General features: G+C 40.4%; 1 long non-coding RNA gene across 4 annotated transcripts in view; it reads right to left on the minus strand.

Moving 5' to 3' along the window:
* Positions 1–2520: 2520 nt before the first annotated feature.
* Positions 2521–7008, minus strand: part of LOC115286564 — a 30772-nt gene continuing 26284 nt past the window's right edge. For all 4 annotated transcript variants that reach the window (XR_003906136.1, XR_003906135.1, XR_003906134.1 and 1 more), the window contains 2 exons: positions 3449–3532; positions 2521–2885 (listed from right to left, as the gene is read on the minus strand). This is a non-coding gene — a long non-coding RNA (uncharacterized LOC115286564). The remainder of the gene's footprint in view (positions 2886–3448; positions 3533–7008) is intronic.

A 7008-nucleotide genomic window follows, 5' to 3' on the forward strand; every position in this document is an offset into this window, starting at 1 on the left:
CAAAGTATAACATCCATGATATACTATAAAATCTATGCCAAATAGAAAATGGACACTATTGTCAAATATACAGACTGTAGTTTAAGATTTTAAATATTTCAAATACATCAACAATGAACCTGTTAAAACAAAAATGTGGAAGTGTCTCAGATTCTAGTCACAGTTCAAAACAAGAATTTAAACATTTTAAAACAACAAAAGTACTAGGTGTGCCTGGGTGGCTCAGTTGGTTAAGTGTCCGACTTCAGCTCAGGTCATGATCTTGCAGTTTGTGGATTCGAGCCCCACATCAGGCTCTGTGCTGACAGCTCAGAGCCTGGAGTCTGCTTCAGATTCTGTGTCTCCCTCCCTCTCTGCTCCTCCCCACTCAATCTCTGTATCCATCTTCTTCAAAGATAAATAAACATTTAAAAAAATTAAACATAATAAATAAAGTAAAACAAAGAATGTACCAAAAATATATACAGCTGAAAAGAAAACAAATATCTACTAATTCAGTGACAAAAGCAAAATTCAAATTAAAGAATAGACACAAAAACTAACAAAGTAAACTGAGCAACAAAAAGAACCACATCGACTCCAGGACATGAGGCCAAAGTAGTACTGAGAGCTGAAGTTCATACAGTCTACCATGTGTGCAGTAGCACCAGCAGTTCTGATTCAGTTCCTCTGGTTTAGGATCTTACAATCAGCCATGCTGACTCTGAAGAGGCAGTCCAGTCCATGAGTGGCATTTCCATAATCACCAGAGACAGAGGCATTCATGATGGAAGGATATACCATTTCCTTTTTCCTAACCCCAGCATACTTTCTCAGAATCAACCTTCTTCATCTCCTTCTGGCAGCTCCTTCACACATCTCTAATAGACACTTTTACTTCTTTTTTTAAATATTTATTTATTTTGACGGAGAGAGAGGCCAAGGAAAGGGGAATGGCAGAAAGAGAGGGAGAGAGAAAATCCAAGCAGGCGTTACACTCTCCAATGGGGCTCAAGCTCATGAACCATGACATCATGACCTGAACTTAAATCACGAGTCAGATGCTTAACCGACTGAGCCACCCAGGCACCCATAGACATTTTTACTTCGTGATTTAACAGCGTGAGAAATGTCTGCAGTTCCCTTTGTATGTCATGAGTGAATGAATGAATGAATGAATGAACAAATAAACGTGCGTTGAAAAGTGGCTTCCAGGCTGGGATATAAACTCTGCAGTGATAAGCCATGGCTGTCCATAAGACCACCAGGGAAAGAGTACAAATAGAGACAGTAAGTGGGTCTAGCTCTACACTCCATTGCTGGAGTCCAAGGAGATTGGAGAAAGGAGCCAGAAATCAAAACTGAGAAAGAGGACCACTAAATTAGAATGTGGGTGTTTCAAAAAAAGGCACTGATATCAGTGCTACTAAAAGATGAACTAAATTGAAAAATAATCGTGTCCTTTACTAATGGGAATATAGAGTTCTCTGGTGAACCTCTCTCTCTCTCTCTCTCTCTCTCTCACACACACACACACACACACACAAAACCATTTTTTAATTAAAAATTGGAAAAGGAATTGTGGGTAACTCACTATGTTATTGACACATTGGGGAATTGGGGACAATGTGTGTAGAACTTTAGCTGTGAAGGAATTCAGTGAAGTATGACTTTTCTCAATTTTCTGAGTATCTATAGTACTCAATGCCATTTGCTGAACTGAAGTCCAGTTTTTCACAGTATTTTCTTCAACATATTAATCTACAGCTTCTCTAATGAAATAATATAAGTAATATATTTCATCAAATCATATCTACTGGCCATTTATTATGCAATAAGCTTACTCCAGCCACTGTTACAAGATGCTATTTTTGTTTCATGTGACCTTGGGAATTTAGGTTAAAGAGAAAGTCTCATTTTGCTGCTGAAGGTCATCTAATAACAGAATTATAATAGCCAGTTAAGTACATTGTGGACCAAAGGCTCATAATACAGCTGACCTTGGACAGAGCCCACATTCTTCCTCAGGAGGAAAGGGGGGCAGCACCTGCTAGACTCTGAAGATGAAAGTACCTGAATTCTCCATATGAATATTTAGCACAGGTGCTGTGGGCTCTCCTACACAGCCTCCCCTATTGTCACAGACTCTCTCAGGAGAACAAGGAGGATTTTGCTTTCCTACAAGTGTTTTCAGCAGAACTCCATGCCCCATGGGGGCCCTTTCTAAGTGGAAACCCAGTTCCTAAAGGGAATTGTACAGCTTCTTTAAAAGATGCATCTAAACTTGCTAATACAGATGCATTTACAAAGAGTTGGGAGTGGAAAGGTCACTCATAGCAGCATTAAATGCCTGACCTTTACTTTTTGTTCTAAATTATCCTGTGATTGTACAGCAGCACAAAAAGTGCTCATTGTGAGCTTATTAGAATGCCTCTAGATGGAATCTTGCCCAGTGCTGAAGCAGCAGGTAGCTACACTTAATGTTTTTATCTACATTTTATTTGGCATTACCACTGGGAAATGAAATGCTAGAAAATGAAATTTGCTGAAAGATTATTTTATTCAAGCATGCGGTAATAGCACATATATAAATATCTTTCTCCGAGGGAGAAAACGTGGGCATTGAGAAGCTCTCCCAACCCCACCCCTCCCTGCCACAAACCTCTAGGCTTGTTTGGTTGCCGGAGATTCTAAAGCTAACTTGCCTACCATTGACTGAATGAAATTAGGAGGTGCTAAAGTGATCTGCTCCTTACACTTTTTTTTTTATACATCCTTCTTTACCCAAACATTTAATCGGAAACTCTCCTTCTCTTCCTGATTCTTCTTCATATGATTGTTATGTCTCTTGAAATCCATGAGAACTGACATTAGGTCACACTGGGTCAGGACCGAAGACTCCTCTCCTAGGAAATTATAATTAAAAGTCAGACTCAAAAGATCAAGGATGTAAAACACCATCCTTCTCTATCTCAAAGTCCTAATTCCTGGCTTCTCATATTAAAGAATAATGACTATATCATTAGATAGCTTAGATTGTTTTCTTTGTTCGATAGAGGTTTTTAGCCTATGTTACTTCTTGAGGCTGATGATTTCCCACATTTGCTCTCCATCGTATAAAAAGAGTACAGGCAGAGAGCATGAAAACTGGCTTTGCAGACATTATCACTTAGCTCTGGTTGTGTAGCGAACCATCCCAAAACTCAATGGCTGAGATTAATGGGTATCAACATGCTTCCTGCTTCTGGGCTTGCTCAGCTCACTCAAGCTGGGTGATCCAAGATGGCTTCTGTAACATCTCTGTCTCAGTGACAGGTCTGGGCCTGCTGCACCATTGGAACTGGTGGCTGCATATTATTGCTCGGACACAGTCTCTGATCTTCCAGAAGATGAGCCCAGACTTTTTCAGATGGTGGCAGTGGCATTCCCAGCAGCAAGAGAGCACAAGTGCTTATGTGCATTTACTTACCAAGTTTCCGCTTGCATCACAGTGGCCAGAGAAAGTCTCATGAGCAAGTTCAGAGTCAGCGTGGGAGGGATCCTCACAAAGGCTCTGATACAAGGAAGGAAACGAAGATGCCATTTAACAAATATTCTCCCACATCAAGGGAGAAAATTAAAACTAAATTCAAAAGCTAACTCCTGCTCTGTGTGTGCCCAGGAACATGAAAAAGGAAAGACGCCTGTTGGCTAGGAGAGGAGCAAACTGTTTTGTAAAATAATAAACATTTTAGGTTTTATAGACCAGTCTCTGTTGAAACTACTAGATTCACTCTTATAAGCATTAAAGAAGTTAGGTGATATATAAATAAATGGATATGGCTCAGTTTTAATAAGACATTATTTACAAAAAACAGTAATGAACCAGATTTGACATGCATAGGAGGCAACCCTCGCCTTTAGTATCTATTCCAGTAATTATTGCTGCACAATAAATCAACATCAAATGTGGTTTAAAAGAGCAATGCCTCCGGGGTGCCCAGTTGGCTCAGTCAGTTAAGCGTCCAACTTTGGCTCAGGTCCTGTTCTCACAGGTCATGGATTCAAGCCCCATGTCGGACTCACTGCTGTCAGCTAGGAGCCTGCTTCTAATCCTCTGCTCCTCCCCCCCATCCCGCCTCTACCCCACTCGTGCTCTCTTTCTCACAAATAAATAAAACATTTAAAAAGTAAATAAATTAAAGCACAGTGGCTCCCAGTCTAGGTAGGTAAGAAATGTCGAGAGGACTGTGCTTGTGAGTATAGCTCAGGTTTCTTCTGCAAGCGTAGTTAGATGGAAGCTGCAACCGTGGTTTCTAGAAGCTGTCTGCTGGAGCGGGCCAGTTGGGCTTCCTCATCCTCAGCCACACTGTGCTATTGATCTGCGTATATGCCAGGTCAGCGCTCCAGTGCCAGTGCTCCAGCCAGCAAGGGTAAGCGAAAGGCTTTACAATCTAGCCTCGAAAGTCACGCAGTGGTGCTTCACAGTGTCTTGTTGGTAAGAAAGGTCACACAATCAAAGGACTGAGAATTAGTCTGTCCATCCTGATGGGGAACAAGTTTCTAGAGGGATATACAGGAGGGGTGGGGTTGTGGCCAACTTTAGAAAATACAGTCACGCCACACCAGGTGGAGATATGTTTTCTCATGATGATTAGGAACAAACAGACAAAGAGAGCTGATGTGGCAATCTGCAAGACTGTCAACTGAAAGAAAGCACATACTTTGCTCTTAGGAAAACCAGAGTCAGGGTGCCCATGTGCCCCAGTCAGTAGAGCATAGCACTAAATTTTGGCTCGGGTCATGATCTCACAAGTCATGAGTTCCAGCCCCACGTCCGGCTCTGCACCGACAATGTGGAGCCTGCTTGGGATTCTCTGTCTCCCTCTCTCTGCCCCTTCCCTGCTTGTGCTCTCTCTCTCTCTTCACAAAAAAAAATCAACTTTAAAAGAGAAAACAGGCTTCAATTTTGGTCCAGTTACTTATTATTTATCTGTTCATCATCTCAAATGGATCAGGGATCAGGTTTAAAGACCAACTTTCAGACGTTGCTAATGACTTTGATTTTTTTTTTAAACATTTTGCTCTCAAAATGGTCCTGTATCAGTATTTCATTGGGATTTCGATTTCCTTTTTTTTTTTTTTGAGTCTATTTATTTATTTTGAGAGAGTGTGTGCCCCTGTGCAAGAGCACAATCACGAGTGGGGTGGAGGAGAGAGAGAGAGAGAGAGAGAGAGAGAGAGAGAGAGAGAGAGAGAGACCCAAGCAGGCTCTGTACTGTCAGCACACAGCCCAACATAGGACTAGATCTCACAAACCCCGAGATCATGACCTGAGCCAAAATCAGTAGTCTGATGCTTAACCAACTGAGCCACTCAGATGCCTCTTGTTGGGTTTTTTTCTAAATGTTAAAAATTATAAGAAATAATATGCCTCTTAATAGTTTCTGGCACATATGAATAAGTGGCCACAATAAGCTGATAAGCTATTCTTACTGATACTACCATACATATGGACCACAATGACAAACATTCGTGTCTTTTAGGTGATCCAAACCCTTAGAGTTTGGGTAAACAGGAAAAGTATCCAAAGCTAATGTGCTATGGTAGAATCACAAGAGGAGGCGGACTCACCCGGTGTGTAACCCTGGACAGCCTCAAACCCAGATTAATAGATGCTAAGTGTCTAGCACAAAGAAGCCACTTAAAAAAATGGATTTCTCTCCTTTTTAGAGTAGAAACAACATATTTGAATTAAAATAGACTTTTCCAAAATTAGCCAATTATTGTTAAGAAACATCAAATCATTCCCTTTAACACATCTCTGGGTGACTTCCTACTATAAAGGGCACGAGTTTCTCAGTATCTAATATTATTCCAATTAAAGCCTGTAAAATACATTTAAATATGAATACCTCTCTAAATGCTAGGCCATAACAGCACTAGTAATGTTTTAGTGATGTAATGCTGAACGCATTTACATTAAATGGGAGGAAAGCTAAGGTTGACAGGAGACAAGAGGACATGTGAATTTTATCACAGCCAGAAAAGGTGGTGTGTTTTTAAGTCTGTAAAATGTACTTTATTGATTATGTAGTTTAGGTTTCCTAATCTTCCTAATTTTTGACTATTATATCTGCCTTAGGTCAAGAGAGGTATTTTCAAGTCTTCTACTGAGTTTTGATTTATGGTTGTTTTCTAGGAATTTTTGCTTTATGAGAGCTTTTGTTTTGTTAACTGGGGGCATTAATATGAATAACTGGTATTTCCTTAGGTAAATTTCAGGCTTAAGCATTAAGAAATGCCCTGCTCTCCCTTTCTCCCTCTCCCTCTTGCTCTAACACTCTCTAGTCTTGATTCTACTGTGACAGAGAATGGATATTGTTACTCCTGTTTTCTTTTCTGTGTGAACAGAGTGTATATATTTTTTAGTTTTTTTCCCTTTACTTTCTGAATTCTTTATTTTTTCCTCCCCATTGATTTTGTTTTGTTATGTTAGACTAAAATCTGTTTACCTCATTGTTATACATGAGTTAAGCCCCTTTGCAATACTTTTAACTTTCATTTCTTCAAATTGTTTGATGTGATGTGATGTGATGTGATGTGTCTGTGTGTGTTTTATATAGTCTTCCACTAGGCAGTTTTCTGTGTGGGCTCAGTTCTGGTGTAACTCTTGATACTGAAAAGGTATTTTATTTTGGGATCTTGGTCACTTTTGTACGCACTACTATTGTATAGTAAACCATGGTCCTCTCTTTTAAGGAAGAAGGGACTAGGGGCTCCTGGGTGGCTCAATTGGTTAAGCGGCCGGCTTCGGCTCAGGTCATGATCTCACAGTTTGTGGGTTCAAGCCCCGCGTCAGGCTCTGTGCTGACAGCTAGCTCAGCGCCTGGAGCTGCTTCAGATTCTGTGTCTCCCTCTCTCTCTGCCCCTCCCCTGCTCGCACTGTCTCTCTCTGTCTCTCAAAAATAAATAAAAGACATTAAAAAATTAAAAAAAAAAGGAAGAAGGGACTATTTCTATGGAGTCCCTACTATAAACAAGACTGAA

This window comes from Suricata suricatta, chromosome 3, assembly GCF_006229205.1.
Source record: "Suricata suricatta isolate VVHF042 chromosome 3, meerkat_22Aug2017_6uvM2_HiC, whole genome shotgun sequence".
NCBI lineage: Eukaryota > Metazoa > Chordata > Mammalia > Carnivora > Herpestidae > Suricata > Suricata suricatta.